Source organism: Ursus maritimus, unplaced genomic scaffold (genome assembly GCF_017311325.1).
Source record: "Ursus maritimus isolate PB19 unplaced genomic scaffold, ASM1731132v1 scaffold_2, whole genome shotgun sequence".
Classification (NCBI taxonomy): Eukaryota; Metazoa; Chordata; class Mammalia; order Carnivora; family Ursidae; genus Ursus; species Ursus maritimus.
In genome coordinates this window covers 104,848,519-104,866,786 of record NW_024424452.1, presented here as the reverse complement: position 1 = coordinate 104,866,786, position 18,268 = coordinate 104,848,519, and the positions used below count along the sequence as shown (strand labels likewise).

General features: G+C 45.4%; 1 long non-coding RNA gene across 1 annotated transcript; it reads right to left on the bottom strand.

Moving 5' to 3' along the window:
• Nucleotides 1–3,579: 3,579 nt before the first annotated feature.
• LOC121104059 lies at nucleotides 3,580–13,312 on the bottom strand. The gene is made up of 2 exons (XR_005836446.1): nucleotides 11,715–13,312; nucleotides 3,580–4,105 (listed from the first exon to the last, which is right to left on the bottom strand). It is a non-coding gene; the product is annotated as an uncharacterized LOC121104059 (long non-coding RNA).
• Nucleotides 13,313–18,268: the final 4,956 nt, after the last annotated feature.

The window sequence follows — 18,268 nt, the reverse complement described above, 5'->3', positions numbered from 1 at the left end:
GGCATCGCTGTCAGCTCGGGAGTCCTGGAACCTCCAGTTGGTCCGGTTCATTTTGCCAGGGAGTCCTCGCAGACTCTTCCTATGCCAGGTCCTGCGGGTCGCAGGACAGGTGCCCTCCTCTAGCTGGAAACAGAGTCTCTCAGAGGCGCTTAGCAGCAGCTAGCAGACACGGAACCCCAGGGAACTGGCCCCTCTCTTCTCCACCCTTCTCAGTCCTCCACGGGAGCCTGCGGGGTGGGGCGGGTGTTAGCCTCTCACCACTGGAGGGGAGGGCCTCAAAAAGCATTGCGGGAGCATTTCACGTGGCCTGGGGTGGACGCCCCAGCCCCTCTCCATCACGTCACCCTCTGATCTACTAGGATGTGAATTTACCTCTATCGTTGATTTGTGTTTGGACGACTGTCCGTCTCTCATCACGAGAACACAAGCTCTGCAAGAACAGACACTTACTGTTTTCATCACCCCTCCATCCCCGGGGCCTCGCCCTGTGCCTGCGCACCCAACAGCTTCCATATGTAGCTGCTGAACGAACACACGACAGCCGAAGACTGCTTTCCAGCACCCCGGCCAGGGTCACGCAGCCTCTGTCAATCGGGGTCGTGACGAGCCCACCACAGGCTTTCAAATCCCTTCGTTGATGGCAGATCTTTATCCTTTGAAAAGGAAGTTGATTTGAAACAGCCCAAAGTCCCTCTGAACCAACCAAACCGTGTGATGAAGTGGCGATGGAGTGTGACAAAGAACGTGATAAGGCGGGTGATGCCGAGTTTGGAAATAGGGGAGCTGTGCCTACCACACACCGAGGGCGGTGTCCTGGAGGCACCTGCTGGAGGACGTCCTTCCTGGGCGTGGCGGGGGGGAGTCAGGGAGATGCAGCCCACCAGGCGCCAACACAGGCACTAACCCCCGTTCAGGGTGTGAGACGAGGATAGAGGTATGTTTAAGACCAAGTAAAAGAGAATCTGTCCCCTTCTGTCCTCCCACCCACCACCACATCCCCCCAAAAAGATCTGCAGAAGCAGATAGGAAATCCCCTAATGAGGCAACAGTTGGAACCAAGAGCCCAGGTGACGTGGATGAGTCACTCAGCCTGCCTGGACTCAGTTTTCCTATCTGTGAAATGGGGCAAGGGTGACAAGAATAAGGCACCACTACAAAAATAGCTAGTTCTTGTCACAAATGCATGTCCTTGCCCCCTTCTAGTGTCCCCCCCTCACGTGGCTCCTTGCACCTTGTACCTTTCTTCTAATAGCCTTACTAGTCAAGGACTACTAAGGACTCTTCTTTGGAGAATAGCCTTTCTAAGTGTTAGGAATTGTTTTATTTTTAATTTTGGAGGGAGGAGGGAACATCATAATCTTTTTAGTTTGGAGGTTCTAAAAGTCTTTTGTCTATTTATTTATTTATTGGTTAAAAGGTTTTGTTTTTTTAAGGGCGCCTGGGTGGCTCAGTTGTTAAGCATCTGCCTTCGGCTCAGGGCGTGATCCCGGGGTCCTGGGATCGAGCCCCACATCAGGCTCATACACTGGGAGCCTGCTTCTTCGTCTCCCACTCCCCCTGCTTGTGTTCCCTCTCTTGCTGGCTGTCTCTCTCTCTCTGTCAAATAAATAAAATAAAATCTTAAAAAAAAAAGGTTTTGTTTTTTTAGGGAGCAGTCATATCATTCAGAATTTAAAAGGTGCAAAAGGATAGCCTGAAAAGCTGCTTTCCCATCCTTCACCCCAGTTAGCTTGTTCCCGTCCCCGGAGGCAACCAGCGTTTCCAGTCTAGAATACACCTTGTGTATACATAAGCAAACACATAGACACACAGACGTACAGACACGCACGTGCAAAATAGTTTTTTCCCTCCAGGTGATAGCATCCTGTATACATTGTTCTGCCTCATGCTGTTTCACTTAATATATCTTGGAGTTAACTTATTATCAACACATACAGAACTTTCTCTTTCTTTCAGCTGCTGAGTGTTCTGTTCCATGGATGCCCACCATTTATTTAACTGGTCTCCTAGTAGTAGACATCCAGATAATTTCCAATTTTTGCTCCTCAAACGACGGCACAGTTATCAAACATGCTCAAACATCATTTTGCACACATATAAATATATGTGTAGAGTGAGGGGACGGCTATTAAAGTAGATTTGCAATCTAAATTTTAAGGAGTCAGTGTTACTTTTAAAAAATCCAAAATGTAGTGTTTCCCAATTGATTACCCATATTATTAACCGGATCTCACTCTACATGACCTGTGGCTGTCCCCCCAAATCAAAATGCTCCTCCAAGAACAGAGATCTGGGGCCCCTGAGAGTATTCAACAGAACCGCCAGCACCTCTCGAGGAATGTCCCCCGAAGAATCCAAACGCCGTCAGCATCTGTAACATCACCAGAATAAGTGGGGCATTCCCCGGGCTACTGCCATGGTGGTGGGTACTCCTCAATGTCACTGCTATTTCCAAGTACTTTGAACAAGATTTACTGAGTCATAAGGATAGTTTGCTTAAAACCCAGGCTATAAGGATGAAAGAAGATGGCCTTGCCATCAAGAAACCAATGGTATGAAGCGGCAGGCTGTTCTCAAAGTGTGGTCCGGGGAAAACCTGGGGGTTCCAGAGATCTTTTCAGAGGGTTGGTGAGGTCAAAGCTATATCCAGTACTAAGATGCTAGTTGCCTTTTTCACTCTCAATCTTTCTCAAGTGTACAGAGTACTTTGTACTCAAGTGGACTTTGGAGATTTTCAAAGGCTACATGCCGTGTGACAGGGCAACAGACTGAATGCAGAGACAGATCTGAGAATTAGGCCCCATTTCTCAAGCCAGATAGTAATAATGAGGTTGGCAAAAAAATGTAAATCAATGCCTCTCTTCTCACTACATTTTTCATGTTTTGGAAAATATGGTTATTTTTCATAAAACTATGTTATTTATGTTAGTACAAAATGCTTTTAGTATTATTTTTTAATTAAATACTTAAAAATGTTCTTGGATTTCATCTCTAAAATGGTAAATATAAGCAGATATAACCCGCATAAACAATAGGTCTTTGAATTCCTTGACAATGTTTAAGAATGTAAAGGGACCCTGAGACCAAAAAGTTGGAGAACTTCTGGTCTGGGGGCTCACAGGGTTTCTTCACCAGAGAGTGGGAGAGGGGCATTTCTGCAAGGGGTGAAGCCACAAGCCGCAGGAGAAACAGACATGGCTGTTCTCCAACGGCAGTGTATGTCAAGGACACAATCTCCTGAAAGAGAAAACTCTCCAGGGCCTCCTGGCTGGCAATGCGACAGTTGTGTAGATGGCTCTGCCAGAGGGGGTAGAGCCCAGGTGTGGGGGAAACAGGGCTCTGAAGTCAGGGAAGCCTGGAGAGGAAGAGGAAGCACATGCAGGCTAAGCGGCTGACTGCCTCCCACTGAAATTCCCAGGGTCACCTGCCCTGCCCCGAACCCCTCGTCGCTGGCTGCTGGTGCCTGAAATTCCAAGGCAGTGTTTCATTCCCGTAGTCAATAGGCAAATTCACTCCAAAACAACACCAAGTGTCATTCGAGATGACACAAAAATGTAAATAACTTTATGGTTATTTAGATGGATTAGAGGTTGCACTTTTATTAATAAAACAATGGCAGAAGTGGGGTGGTTGAGTGCGAGGGCATGGGCATGGAGTAATATAGGAGACCAAAAAATATTACATAAATAAACCATAAGAGCCACGCCTGGACTCAGGATGGCCAGGGGCCACCAACAGAAGGACTTGATCAAGCTAATTCCGGGAGAAGTTAAGGAGGAATTGGACATAGCCCTGGCTCAGAGTGCGATCCCAGCTCCCCCTCCCACCCCAGGGAAGATAGCCGGTGACTCCAACAGCTGTAACAGGTGTGGGGTCAGTGTTAACATGAGGTACAAACAAATGGCTCTTGGATCAGAGAGGCAGGACAGGTCATTTCCAGCTTGGGTGAAAAGGCAAGGCTGGCGTGGGCCCGGGGGAGGCGGCATTCGTGCTGGTGCTGGACAATGGGAAGATAACTGGGCAGTGCTGGGACCAGGACATGCCAGGGTGCGAGAAGCAAAGTCGGGCCGCTGGAACGCGCCGTCACGTTTCCCTCAGTGAATATCTGAAATAATTGAAAAGAGAAAGTGCGCTGGACACCCGAGGATGAAGGGAAGCTGTCGCCTAGGATAGAGGAAGGAAGGAGGGACAGAACCTGGGAGGACGGGGTGCAGGAAAGACCATTCACAATCTAGACTTCAGGAGCCCTGCGCCGACGGAGATCACGTCTGACTTGATTTACTACCCGGAGATGAGACCAGCGCCTGGAACGGAGCAGGCCACAGGAAGTGCTTGATGAAGGGACGCAAGGTTGGACACACTCCTTCCCCCCAGGCTGGCCACAGATGTGCTGCTGTCATCAAACGGGGTCAGCAGAGCCGACAGGGGCTGGAGAGGAGGAAGATATTTAAGCAAGCTTCCTCCTGCCTTCCTCTGAAGTAAATATTCTCACCATTTCTGGGACTTTAACTGTTTTTTTCTGGTTGTTTTTGCAAAATTTCATTTCTCAGAATAGAAACCCTGTGTGCTCTTGAGGTCTGTGACAAGGCCATTTATTGGTTGGAGGGTGCTTTAAAGACCATCTTTAGGCTTTCAGTTTGCACCGTGGCTTCTTCGCAAGCCTCAAACAATTGCCTTAACATTCACTTCCTAAGAAAATCAGAATGTCAGCCTCTTGGCTGATATTACCTACTCTCATTTGTAGCTGGGGTGACTAAGGATTCCTAGGGAGTGGTGAGGAAATTGCCCAAGGTCACAGCAAACAGCGTGACTGGCATCCAAACACAGGTCTCACTGTCTCGTAGCCTCTCCTGCAGGTTGTTTGTATGCATGTGGGAGCGTTATATTACCTGGAATGGCCACATAAAAGTGAAGGGCAGTTGTTCAGGTTGTGTATTGCTCAAGGGCATGGCATCTAAGAGAACTATCTGCATCATAAACATCATTATTATTTTGAATTTTTTTCACATTTTTATTTAACTGCTGATTCCAAAGATAGGTGGTTTATTTTTTTTTTCCTAATTTATGTATACTTGCGAGAGAGAGCACAGGGGAAGAGGCAGAGGGAGAGGGAGAATTTCAACCAGACTCTGCACGGAGCACAGAGCCCAATGCAGCAATCCATCTCACGACCCTGAGATCACGACCTGAGCGGAAATGAAGAATCCACCGCTCAACTGACTGCACCACCCAGGAACCCCAAGTGGTTTATATTCTTATTAATTTTCTGGCAGATAACTACAACAACAAAGTCTTATCTAACCAAATCCATTTATTATAAGTTTCTGACACACGGAAATAAAAAGACCTTTTCTAACAGTGTTGACATTTACTTGCTTCACAAGGTGAAGCAGAACAGGCTGACGAGGACCTCTCTGATTTAAGGCATCGACACTGATTTAAGGCTTCCCAACGAGGAGCTGCTTTTCCAATGGCTCTTCTGATTTTTATCTAAATTTTTTTTTAAATCCTGTATTAGTTTTGGTGCATCGGGTAAATTTGAAATCTTATTAAAATTCGTGCGGCTGTCTGAATGGTAGCTCGGAGTTCCGAATGATAATCTATCAGATTTCCATTATGCCATAACTCACATTTATAGCAATTAATGCTCATTTACCATTATGTCTCCATAAAATAATTATTCTAATTATGATTTTAATATTTCATTGTTTACATTAGTATCTTGATTTTTAATATTAATTATTGTATATTGGAGGTGTCTATATAATGGACTGCTAATTAAAGCCCAGCTATTTTTTATGGGTTGTTAAAGGAAATTTCTTCAAGATAAAAATTAACTGTAGTTAGGAGCGTCTGGTGGCACAGCGGTTGGGCGTCTGCCTTCAGCTCAGGGCATGATCCGGTGTTACGGGATCGAGCCCCACATCAGGCTCCTCCGATATGAGCCTGCTTCTTCCTCTCCCACTGCCCCTGCTTGTGTTCCCTCTCTAGCTGGCTGTCTCTATCTCTGTCAAATAAATAAAATCTTAAAAAAAAAATTAACTGTAGTTAAATTTCATAGCTTGCTACATACTATTTCTTAAAGTCACAAATACCAAAATAAACTACTAGGTTCATATGCTGCTTCTCCTAAGATATTGGAGTGGAAAAAAAAAAGGTATTGAATGATAAACAGAAAATAAAAAGCTGCCTATAGAAGAAAGGAAATTACTTGAATTGTTGAATAAATATGGGGCGAAAGAGGTCAAAGGCAAAAAAAAATAACAATAAAAGAGCACCATGCCGTTGGTTACATGAATCTGTCCCAGAAATGTGAGCAGAATGTGAATTTACCTTTTAGTGCCATTGTCAACCATAACAGATGGATTGCAAGAAAAATTAGAAAAAAATGCAGAGAGCCCAAACACATGGCATGGAGTTTGAATATGAATCTAAAGAAATCGTAGCCTGTTGACATTGATAACAACTTCTCCAAAATAGAAAGTTCTAGAAAAAGGAAAGAGGAGACTCATCTAAGACCAACCACATCTTGTCAATCCTTGCACGCTGCCCTATTACCCAGTCTCCGGCCCTGAACCCAGGCTCGGAATGTGTCTGGACAAAGGCATGCAAACGGCCAGATGCAAACATCTATAAAAGAAGTTCTAGCTCAGTCATAACCGAAGCAGTTAAATTAAAACCACGTAAAATCTTTTTTTTTTTTTTTAAAGAAGGAAAATGCTCAGTCCTGGCAAATGTTCTGGGGATGGGCACTCTGGCAGGAAGTCAATTGTTAGAATCTTTGTGAAGGGAAATTCACTGGAGTATATCAAAAGGCCCTCCGATGACCCTACTTCTTTGGCCCAGCAACTTCACTTAGAGGAATTTATCCCGAGGAAATAGCCAAGGATGTGGATAGTTAAAAAGAAAACCACAGACCCAAAATAGTGTCCCTGAGGCCAAGTCACCAAACCGGGACTTAAAGCCTATTCTAACTGCAGTTTCAACCTCCCCCAGAAATCTAGACTTAACTGGTCAGGACCAATCAGACAATCTGTCACATAGGCTCTCTCCATCCCCCAAAGGAAGATCAGCTAATCTACCTGTTAATACCCTTTTGTCCCCAAATGAAAGTGACCTCTCCTAAAATCATTTTTTTTCTGTTTATGACTTCCTTGTCCTGCCTTTAAAGGCCTCTCCCTTTCTGTAGCACTTTGGAGCTCACCTGTACTTGCTAGATGGGATGCTGCCCAGTTTATGAATCACTGAATGAAGCTAATTATATCTTCAAATGTACTCAGTTGAATTGGCAGGGGGAGGAAGGGGGAGAGAGCGGGAGGGAGGGGCAGAAGGAGAAGAAGAGAATCTTATGCAGACTCCACGACACTTCCCCAAGCAGGACACGATCTCACGACCCTGAGATCATGATCTGAGCCGAAATCAAGAGTTGGACGCTTAACTGACTGAGCCACCCAGGCACCGCTTGAATTTTTTTAACAGTATGCAAGCATTTGGGTGTCAGACTATGACTCGTAAGTCGTCTACAACAGCAGTGGTTGAAAAACATCTTTAATACGGAGAAGTGGTGGATTGTAGGATATCCATGAAGTGAAATAACACTTGACCATTAAAGTGATCTATGGAAACACATTTATTGATGGGGGAAGATGCTCATACCCTATCGTCAAGTCAGTAAAAGACAGATAACACAGCAGAACGTCAAATATGCTCCACTACTAGAAATACGCCAGATGCCTGTGTGTCTGTGTATGTGGGCGCTGTGTATCCTTTTCCCCCACTTGGCGATAGAGTATGGCCATCTCTCCACGTGCACATCAGGGTAAAGTAAATACCCAAATGTTAGTAAAAATTATCTTGGGGTGGTGGGATTCCTGGTGAGTTTCACATTCTTTCTTACTTCTCTGTTTTCTGATTCTTCTGCAGTGAGCATTTACCGTGTTAAAAGAGAGCGAGAAAGAGGAGAGGAGAAAAAAAGAGAGTGAGGGAGGGCAGGGTGGGGAGAGAGCTGGCCTCCCTCCTCAGGTGGAGACGAAGGGGCAGTGGTCCTCAAAGAAAGGAGGGCATAGGAATTAGGAGAGCCAGCCAGCATGAGGGGCCTGAGTCGAGAACCCTAAGAGGCCAGTTCTGATGCAACGGGAGCGTTGGAAAGGGAAGGTCGTTTTTAACAAGAGGTGTTCAGAGGCGAGTGCAATTGCCAAAAGCAGCCTGGGCATAACTGAAGCTGCCTGTGAACCCAGCGCCTGGAGGGGGAAAAAGAGTTCTCACGACGGTCAAGTTTCTCTCTACACCCCCTGGGTTTCCCCTTCTGTTTACAGAGCATCTCCCCTTCTTGCCTCTGAATGTACTTGCCGCTCTGACCTCTTTCTACTCCCTCCTGCTTCTCGTGTGGGTCAGTGAAACAGTTTCGCCGTGAACCCGGGCTGCTTGTTTTTGTTTGATTGGTTTTTTGCCACAAATCGATTTTGACCGTGATGAGCAAGGGTTGGACCATCTCCACGTTCCTGAGATCCTATTTTAAAACACATTTCGGTAAATGTCACCTTAATCTGGTGTTCCCAGCGCCTGAGCCTCGTTGGAGTCACTTTATATTTAGCTCGTTTTGAACTTCAAAGCCGCCTGCAGACCAGATGTTAAATAAATATTTGTCGTAAAGTAAGAAGGCGGCTGTGAAAGAGAGAGCAGGAAGGCATGGCTGAGGCTCGGGAAAAATCTACTGGCTGGACCAAGGACTGCCTGGTCTAGTCCCAGATCCTCCCGTCTCCCACCCTCGGTCTGACCTGCCCCTCCATCACCACCAGACACGACATGCCAGCCGGTTTTCCTTGGTCTTTCACTACGTGCCACTAGTAGGAAGGACTTGCGGGATCGCCCGGAGGGAGAAGCATCCTACCTCATCCCTCTGAAGCTTCCAGCTGCGCCCAGAGCACCATCAGCCTCAGGGAAAGCACCAACCACCACCACCCTCGCCTGCACTGTGCTCCTTCCACTCCCCCTTCTCCCTTCCCTCTCTCAGGGTACCCAGGATACCCAGGGCAGCACTGCCAAGGCTGCTCGGTCAGGATCTCAAGACTTGCTTCTAAACGGGAATGTCACTTTGCGCTGCTGAACGCACATGAGCGCACCACACTCTCTTCTGTGGTTCAGAGGATACAGGGCGCTTCCAGCAGCTTTAGGAGAGCCGGCGAGAGGCCCGAGAATGGCAAATCAGCAAAGGGCTGGCTCCTCACCGCATCCTGTTTATTCAGCATCTATGGAGTGCCTACTGTGTGCTCTCTGCCTTGGAAGGCTCTCGACCCAGTTAAAAGCACACATAAATTTCCCTCGGCAGTTTCTGAAAGTAACACACTGTTCCCTGGGATAATGACACGTCCTAATAGCCATGTTAATAGTAAGCCTTTTTGGGGTGCCTGGGTGGCTCAGTCTGCCTCCAGCTCAGGGAGTGATCCCAGGGTCCTGGGATCGAGCCCAGCATCGGGCTGCCTGCTCCGCTGGGAGCCTGCTTCTTCCTCTCCCACTCCCCCTGCTTGTGTTCCCTCTCACTCTGGCTGTCTCTCTGTCAAATAAATAAATAAATAAAATATTGTTTTAAAAAATAGTAAGCCTTGTCATTTTTCTTTTGGGTTTTTTTTTTTCCCAGATGTAGTCCCTGTTTCTGAAGGTTTTGATCTTTTAGGGAGATATAGATAACAAGCTTTAGCAAAGCAGAACGTCATTGTCTTTTTCTTCCCATCAAAGCTGCTGCCTGCAAGGTTAGCTTGGCCTACAGTTTCTTTTCCTACGGATTTTCACAGAAAAAGAAATTAATTTGAAAGTAACATGTATCTTGATGATCTCCATTGTTGACGTGTTGAAAGATCTTCAAAAAAGCTTGTTTTCCAGAAGTAACTTAACAGGGCTTTTGTTCATATGAAATGTTTCCCTCCTTTTATTTGCAGCTACCCAGTTTTGAGCAAGGGTCCTTGGTTAGTAGTCACGGAATGTGTTGAACGACAGGAACTTGCTGTTATTTAGCACATTCAAGAAAAAAACAGTTTTTCAAAACCCCAAATAGCCAACGCAATCTTGAGAAAGAAGAATGAAGCTGAAGGTATCACGATTCCAAGCTCCAAGATACACTACCAAGCTGTAGCAATCAAAACAGTATGGGACTGGCACAAAAGTAGACAATGGAACAGAATGCAGAGCCCAGGAATAAACCACTGTTCACATGGTCATTAATCTATGACAAAGGAGGCAAGAATATACAATGGGAAAGTCTCTTCCTCAACAAGTGATACTGGAAAAACTGGACAGCAACATGCAAAAGAATGAAACTGGACCACTTTCTTGCACCACACACAAAAATAAGCTCAAAATGGATTAAAGACCTAAATGTGAGACCTGAAACCACAAAACTCCTAGAAGAAAACATAGGCAATAATTTCTTTGACATCAGCTATAGGGACATTTTTCCAGATATGTCTCTTCGGGCAAGAAAAAAAAAAGCAAAAATAAACTATTGGGACTACACCAAAATTAAAAGCTTTTGCAAAGCAAAAACAACCTACTGAATGGGAGAAGATATTTGCAAATGATATATCTGATAAGGGGGCTAACATCTAAAATATATAAAGAACTTATACAATTCAACAGCAAAAAAAAGAAAGAAAGAAAGAAAGAAAGAAAGAAAGAAAGAAAGAAAGAGAAAGAAAGAAAGAAAGAAAGAAAGAAAGAAAGAAAGAAAGAAAGAAAGAAAAGAGAAAGAAAGAATCTGATTAAAAATGGGCAGAGGACTTGAATAGACATTTTTTAAAGGAAACATGCAGGTGGCCAACAGACACGTGAAAAGATGCTTAAGATCACTCATCATCAGGGGCGCCTGGGTGGCTCAGTCATTAAGCATCTGCATTCAGCTGAGGGCGTGATCCCAGGGTCCTGGGATCGAGCCCTGCATTGGGCTCCCTGCTCCGCTGGGAGCCTGCTTCTTTCTCTCCCACTCCCTCTCCTTGTGTTCCCTCTCTCACTGGCTGTGTCTCTCTCTGTCAAATAAATAAATAAAATCTTTTTTAAAAATCACTCATCATCAGGGAAATGCAAATCAAAACCACAATGAGATACCACCTCACACTCGTCGGAATGGCTAGAATCAAAACGACAAGAAACAGCAAGTGTTGGCAAGGATGTGGCAAAAAGGGAACATCTGAGCACTGTTGGTGGGAAAGCAAACTGGGGCAGCCACTGCAGAAAACAGAATGGAGGTTTCTCAAAAAGTTAAAAGGAGAAATATCTTATGATTCGGTAATTCCACTACTGGGTTTTTGCCCAAAGAAAATGAAAACAGTATATGAAAAAGATAAATGAACCCTATGTTTAATGCAGGATTTACAGTAGCAAAGATATGGAAGCAAGCCAAGCGTGCACCACAGATGAAGGGCTAAAACAGAGGTGTGTATAAATACAGCGGAATATTACTCAGCCGTAAGAAATGAGATCTTGCCATTTGCAACAACAGGGATGAACCCAGAGGGTATAACAGTAAGAAAAATAAGTCAGAAAGAGAAAAATACCATATGATTTCACTCAGATGTGGAATTTAAAAAACAAAGCAAAGGAACAAAGAAAAAAAAGATATAAAAAAATAGATTCTTAAATACAGAGAACAAATGGGTGGTTGCCGAAGGGAAGGTGGGTGGGGGGATGGGCGAAATAGGAGAAGGGGATTATGGGGTACAAACCTGCAGTTACAAAATAAGTCACAGAGAGGAAAGTACAGCAGAGGAACTATCGTCAGTAAGATTGTAATAATGTTGTTTGCTGCCAGCCGGTGACTCTGTTTAGCATGGAGCAGTGTATAGAGCTGTTGATCACTCTGCTGTACACCTGAAACTAATATAACTGTGCGTTAATCACACTTCGGTAAAAAACATTCCATATCAGGTGGTAATATTCCTCACACGTGAGAATAAAATAAATGTATTTTCAGATAAATAAAAGCTAGCAGAGCTCATTGCCTGAAATGTAAGGGAAATGATACAAGATAGAATTCAGTAAAAACGGGCCAACCAAGAATGTTACAGAGTGTGTATATAAATAGAAACACAACTTTAAAATGATGCCAAATGCTCAATAGCACACAGACCATGATCTCGTACAATTCAATGAATGAAATTAATAACAAAGAAGAAACAGGTTTTCAAAACCTTACTAACAGTTCCGTCTGTCCCTTTTCCCCCCACCACGGCTTTGAGCCCAGAACCAAGTTCTGAAGGGATTTAGATTAAGGGTATATTCCCTGAGCCATTTCTTTAAACCTCAAGGCCTCAAAAACTGACAGCAAATTAATGTACGGCTCTACCAAGTGGGAGAGAGAAAAATCACTCTTCATCCTGAAATCCATTTAGAACTAACTACTTGCAGGACGCTTAGATTGACCCTCCAGAGACTGGTGACAAGAAACGGCAAACCATCTGGAAAATGAATCTTCATAGGCCTTGTCCTCAGCAATCAGTGCACATTGGATCAGAAGGTTCGAGCTGGGCCTGAGCTGGGGATGGGGTTGCTTCAGGGGCCTAACTGCCTACAAGAGACAGATCAGAGCTGCGGCCAGAAGAGCCCCAGCACTTTCCCTGCTCTCTACATTCAACTTCGGCAAGGGAACAGGCTGTCAGAGTCCTAAAGACAGCACTCCTCGGGGAGTCCCAGCTTTGACGGTGCTCTTCTAAAACGGCTTTTCAGGGAAGATTAATAAGCAGGCTTATGAAGAGACTTGGCATTCCTCTCCCATCCGCTAAACAGAGAATGAGGATTTCTGGTCATTAGAGCAATGATACCAGATCGAAATTTCCAAGGCATGCAGCAGTATGTACGAAACAGTTCTGGAAAACATGAACTGCATGGCAGTCGCCAAAAGCCCCCTGATCCTTGAAAATGAACTTGAGGTCTCCTGCCTGCACACATAACATGGAGTCCCTTATCTGGAATTTGGTTTCCAGTACATCAACAGAAATCTCAACATAAAGAAATAACAGTTTCTCGCAGTGTAAAAAAAAAAAAAAAAAATTTCTTAATTTAGAAAAAAATTTCTCAACTTTAGGTGTAAGCCATTAGGGATTAAGCAACAAGAGCAGCCTCATTTGGTTTCCCCAGCCAGCGGGTTTGGAATCACAAACGGTAAAGGTCCTCTTTGTTTTCAGAGATGGAAGCCATGCATCCTAGGCCACTTAATTACATTGGGGCCATGCCAGATCTAGAATGTTCCTGGGTGTTCTGAGAACCAGCCCTGGGCTTGTTCCTTGCACAATCTAGAAATCAGTGATAAAGAATAAATCATCCAGGGTCTCCCTAATGACTTCCTTCCGTGAGCAGGCATAATAGGGCCTACAAATAAGTGGGGGAACCCCTGTGGACTCTATTTCAAATATAAGCAAATGAAGCTACATGCTAGGAGTAGGGGGAAAATTTGCCTTCTGAGCTGGGCACGTCGGGTTTCGAGTCCTGACCCTGTGCTTCTTTCTAGGTGGGTGATCTTGAACAAGTTATCAGAGCTCTCTGAGCCTCAGTTTCTTTGACTGAAAAAAATATATAATGCCTACCTCGCAGTGCTGTCATGAAAATAAATCTAAAGGAGAAAACATTTGTGAAGCTGGTGCTTAATAAAAGTTAGTTCCCCTCCTACTTGCTGCCACCCGAATTCCTTTATCCTAGAACAAAGGGTATGATTATAGATTACATGGTATGAGCAACACATTTGCTAGGGTGTAATCAGTGATTTGACAAGTATAAAATACACAGGAGACCTTACTCTGGCCTATAAAAGATTCTGAGGCCTTTATATGCCCAGGGCGAAGGGCATCTCTAGTCTGATCAGAGAGCTGAGAAAGAGAGAAGTGGTAGGACAAAAGTCAGGGCAATAGAGACCAGACATGTCCAAGGGAAATGTAACACAAGTCACACATGAATTCAAAATGCTGTGGTAGCCACGTTTTAAAAAGCAAAAAGAAACAGAGGACATTAATCTTAATAATATATTTTATTTAACCCAATATATCCAAAAAAATTACTGTTTCAACCTGTACTGATATAAAAATTATTGGGATATTTTTGTTCCATTTTCCTATCGAGTCCTCGAGATCAGTACGCACTTCACGCCTGCAACATATCTCAACTCGAACTAGCCACATTCCAGGTATTCACTGTATTGGAGCCGGCAGGTGTAGACAAATCCCCAGGTGCCAACCGCTGTGCTGGGTTTCAGAGGACCAAACTGTCTACACTAGGGCATGGCTGCTGCCTTCAAGGTGCTCACTGTCTGGTTTGGGATCTAGGACACAGATCTGTCCATACGTCTGTCCCAACAATACACATTTGCCTATGGGTTCCCAGCCTGCTCCTCATAAAGCACGAAGCCCGCAGCTCAACCGTTTTCCTATAAGCCTTTAGACGACCCCACCCCCAAGGACAGAATACCTCTCCATTATCCGCATACACCGCTGTTAGCTTACGCATCCGAGGAGGGGATTGAGGGTGTATTACAGCACCCTAGGGAGCAGCGTAAGGAAAGGGGGGAACCTCGCTCTAATCCCTTTAAGCTGCAGAATGTCCACTCTACAACGGGTGTACCCGGATTCCAGACTAGTAGGAAAGAAACTGAAAGCGAACTCTGAGCGCTCCATGGAACCACTTACCTGACTCCGGGAAGCCCAGCATCAGCAGCCACAGGATCCCTCCATCTTGAAGAGGCAGCTGCTCTCACTGTGGCTGCTCTCCGCCCTACCCCGTCCTCTCTCCCCTGCCCCTCCCTTGAGAGCCTCTTCATTTCCTCCACTGCCTGGCTGGGCTCAGAGGGAGACTCACACCCCCGAAATCAGAAGCCAGGGGCTGATGCAGCTTGCAGAGCAATCTTCGTGCTGTGCAGGTGTGGGCCTGAGCAAAACCACAAACTGAGATTTGCTTTAGATTCCCTAGCATTTTTTTTTTTTTTGGAAACACTTTCTCCCTTTCCGCTTCTCCACCCCTGCCCACACCCTGAGGTCCTTCTTTATTCCTACTGAGACCAGGCGTCTGGCTGGCTCAGTCTGAAGACCATGGCACCCCTGATCTCAGGGTTGTGAGTTTGAGCCCCACATTGGGTGTAGAGATTACTAAAAATAAATAAACTTCGGGGCGCCAGGGTGGCTCAGTTGTTGGGCGTCTGCCTTCAGCCCAGGGCGTGATCCCGGAGTTCTGGGATTGAGCCCCACATAGGGCTCCCTGCACCGCTGGGAGGCTGCTTCTTTCTCTCCCACTCCCCCTGCTTGTGTTCCCTCTCTCACTGGCTGTCTCTCTCACTTTGTCAAATAAATAAATAAAAATCTTCAATAAATAAATAAATAAACTTAAAAAAAAAAACCCCTACCATTCCTCCTGAGAAACTAATTCATACTAAGGAGTTAGTGACTCCATGAGCCTTCTTTCCGGGTTATTTGCATTTTTAAAAGCCCAAATAAATAGCTAAGATTTATGGAGAGCTTGCCAGGTGCTAGGCACTAGGCTGAGAGGCCTCGCTCTAGGGGGAAGTGGACAATGGTGGAATTCCGAGCAGGGCGACACCAGATGGAACAGAGGTATCCTTTAAAAGCATACTCTGCGGGCAACTCCTCTGGAACCTTACCTATGGGAACGGTCACTGGAGGATTAAAATGCCTGTGCTATTTTCTTCTTTAACTTTTAGATTTTAGAGCCATCTTCGTTATTATGGATTGGGAGATAGAAGGATTAAGTTGGCTTGTTTTCCTTCAGTCGCCTATTTAAAAAATATTTGACTGCCTATTCGGAGCCAGCCACTGCTAGGTGCTGGGGATACAGCACTGACCCAACTACCAGAGCTCTGCTCTCAGGGAGCTCACAACATAGTGGGGACACAGGTGAGAAACACAACCTGCAAAGTGGGCAAGGGAGCGTGATGGAGAAAAACAGAGTCGGGTGGTGGCTTTTCCAATCTAGGGGGCTGCGGGGTCTCTGGGAGCAGGTAATGTGGTTTCCTGCATCCCCACCAGGCTCCTTCCCAGCTTCTTCGGCTCATTCTCCCCCCTCACCCATCCGCAGGCTTCTGAGCACAGTCCCGGGCGTCTCCTCCTCTCCGTCCCAGCACTCTCCCTGGGTGTCCTCAGCCCGTTTCATGGCTTTAAACACTTTCTATATGCCAGTGTCTCCCAAATTTGTATCTTCAGCCTCAACAAGGCTTATGAGAGCACAAGATCCACACACTCAAGCGTCAGCCTGATATCACCCCTGGGAGTGTCTACCACCATCTCAACAGAATGTGTCCAAAACAGACCTTGATTCTCCACCCCCATCAACCTGTGTCTGCTCCCCCGATCCTGTACTCAGTAAAGAACACCACTATCCCTCCCACCAAGAGCTCCTACCCACAGTTTAGGAGTCATTAACTTTTTTTTTTTCATTTAAAATGTTTTTGAATAAGTAATTGTGGTAGGCAGAATAGTGGCCGCAAAGAGGTCCACATTCTAATCCCTGGAATCTGTGACTATGGGGATTACATGGCTAACCTGGATGAAATCAAGGACCTCGAGATGGGGAGATTGTTCTAGATTACCTGGGGGTGACGGGGCTGACTCAAATCACACGAGTGCTTAAAAGATAACTTCCCTGCACTATGGAAGAGTGGTCAGAGGCATACAATCTTGCTGGCTTTGAAGACGGAGGAAGAGGCCACAACCGAAGGAATACAGGCAGCCTCTAGAAGCTGGAAAAGGCAAGGAAACGGATTTTCCTCTAGAGCCTCCAGAGAGGAGGGCAGCCCTGCTGAAACCTTTATTTTAACACAGTGAGACCCAGGTCAATCCTCTCACCTACAGAGCTAAAAGAGAATAAGTGTGTACTGTTAAACCACTGCGTTCATGGTAATTTTCTATAGCAGCAATAGAAAACTAATAAAGGAATATAGTCACCGGAAAACTAAAGAAGTAATAGAGTCAATGACTCGAAATTCAAAAAGTACAAGAGGGTATGCAACAAGCCTCCTCCCCCTGCCCCACCCACCCAGTTCCCTGCCCAGAAAGTGAAGTGCTACCAGGTTCTTGGTACATCCTACCAGAGATATTTTAGGCATATGGAAGCAAATGGGACTATACACCCTCTCCCCCTTTTGTTGTATAGTAATGGTAGCATACTGCACATGCTGTTACACGCTTTTTAACCCAACTATATATACTCGAGATCCTTCTTTGGAGCTTTTTCGTTATTTTGTGATGGTTCCACAGCGTTCCATCGTATAGCTATAACATAATCATTTAGCTAGTCTTCCTGACCCCCTACGTCCAAGCTTTCCCATCGCAAACATTTGATGAATAAATAACCTGGATTCAACAGCTGTTCGCACATGTCTAAGTGTGTGTATGTCTGTGGGACCAATTCCAGGAGTCATTCTTGATCCCTCCTTTCCTTCGTCCCCATCCAATTCAGCCTCAGGGCCTGTGGGTTCTATCTCCGGAACAAATCTAAGCTCACTACGCTTTCCCAGTGTTCCATCCCCACTCCAATCCAATCCACTGTCACCTCCTGCCACCACCCCCCCATCGAACGCATGGGAGAGTTTGGTGTGGAAGGCCCTCCCTTTCCTGTCCTTGTTTCCCACCCTTTGGGCAGGAGACCTCTCTTGGAGCCTTGGATTTCTTGTCTCTGAAAAAAGTTCCGTGAGACTCAGTGTCCCGATATTTTATGTGAGTAAATGAGGGGTGTTTGCCAAGACTTTGAAAACGGGGCTCCGTTTGGAGACTCTCCCATCAGAGAAGTTTGTTAAACCAGAAAGGAAGATCAGACAGGTATCCTGGTGTCCTGGAATAGACCTAATTTTAGCTGCATCTTTAGTATGTGTTTTCCCTCTCGTGGGTTTCCAAGGCATTTCATGGCCTAGGAACGAGACAAGAGTTTTTAGAAACGGAGACAAACAACACTTTACAAAGATCCCGAGATTAAAGTTCTGCCTTTTTTCCTATTCAGCCACGGTCTAAATCCTACCCCGAGGACACTCGCAGAAGTTCCAGGATGGAACTGGCAGGAAAAGATTCAAGAGCACGGTCGGCTGAGTCCCCTGGCACTAGAAGTTTGCAAACGAAAACCCAGAGATAATGAAGGAAAGGCTTGGATTTCTGTCACGATTGCCTAAGTATAATCTATCTTCCCCTTCTAATAAAATTTTAACCGGGTATTTATCGTGCACTCACTGTGCCTCATCCATTTTCACAGATGCTTTTATTAATCTTCCTAACAAACTTGTACAGATAAAAAA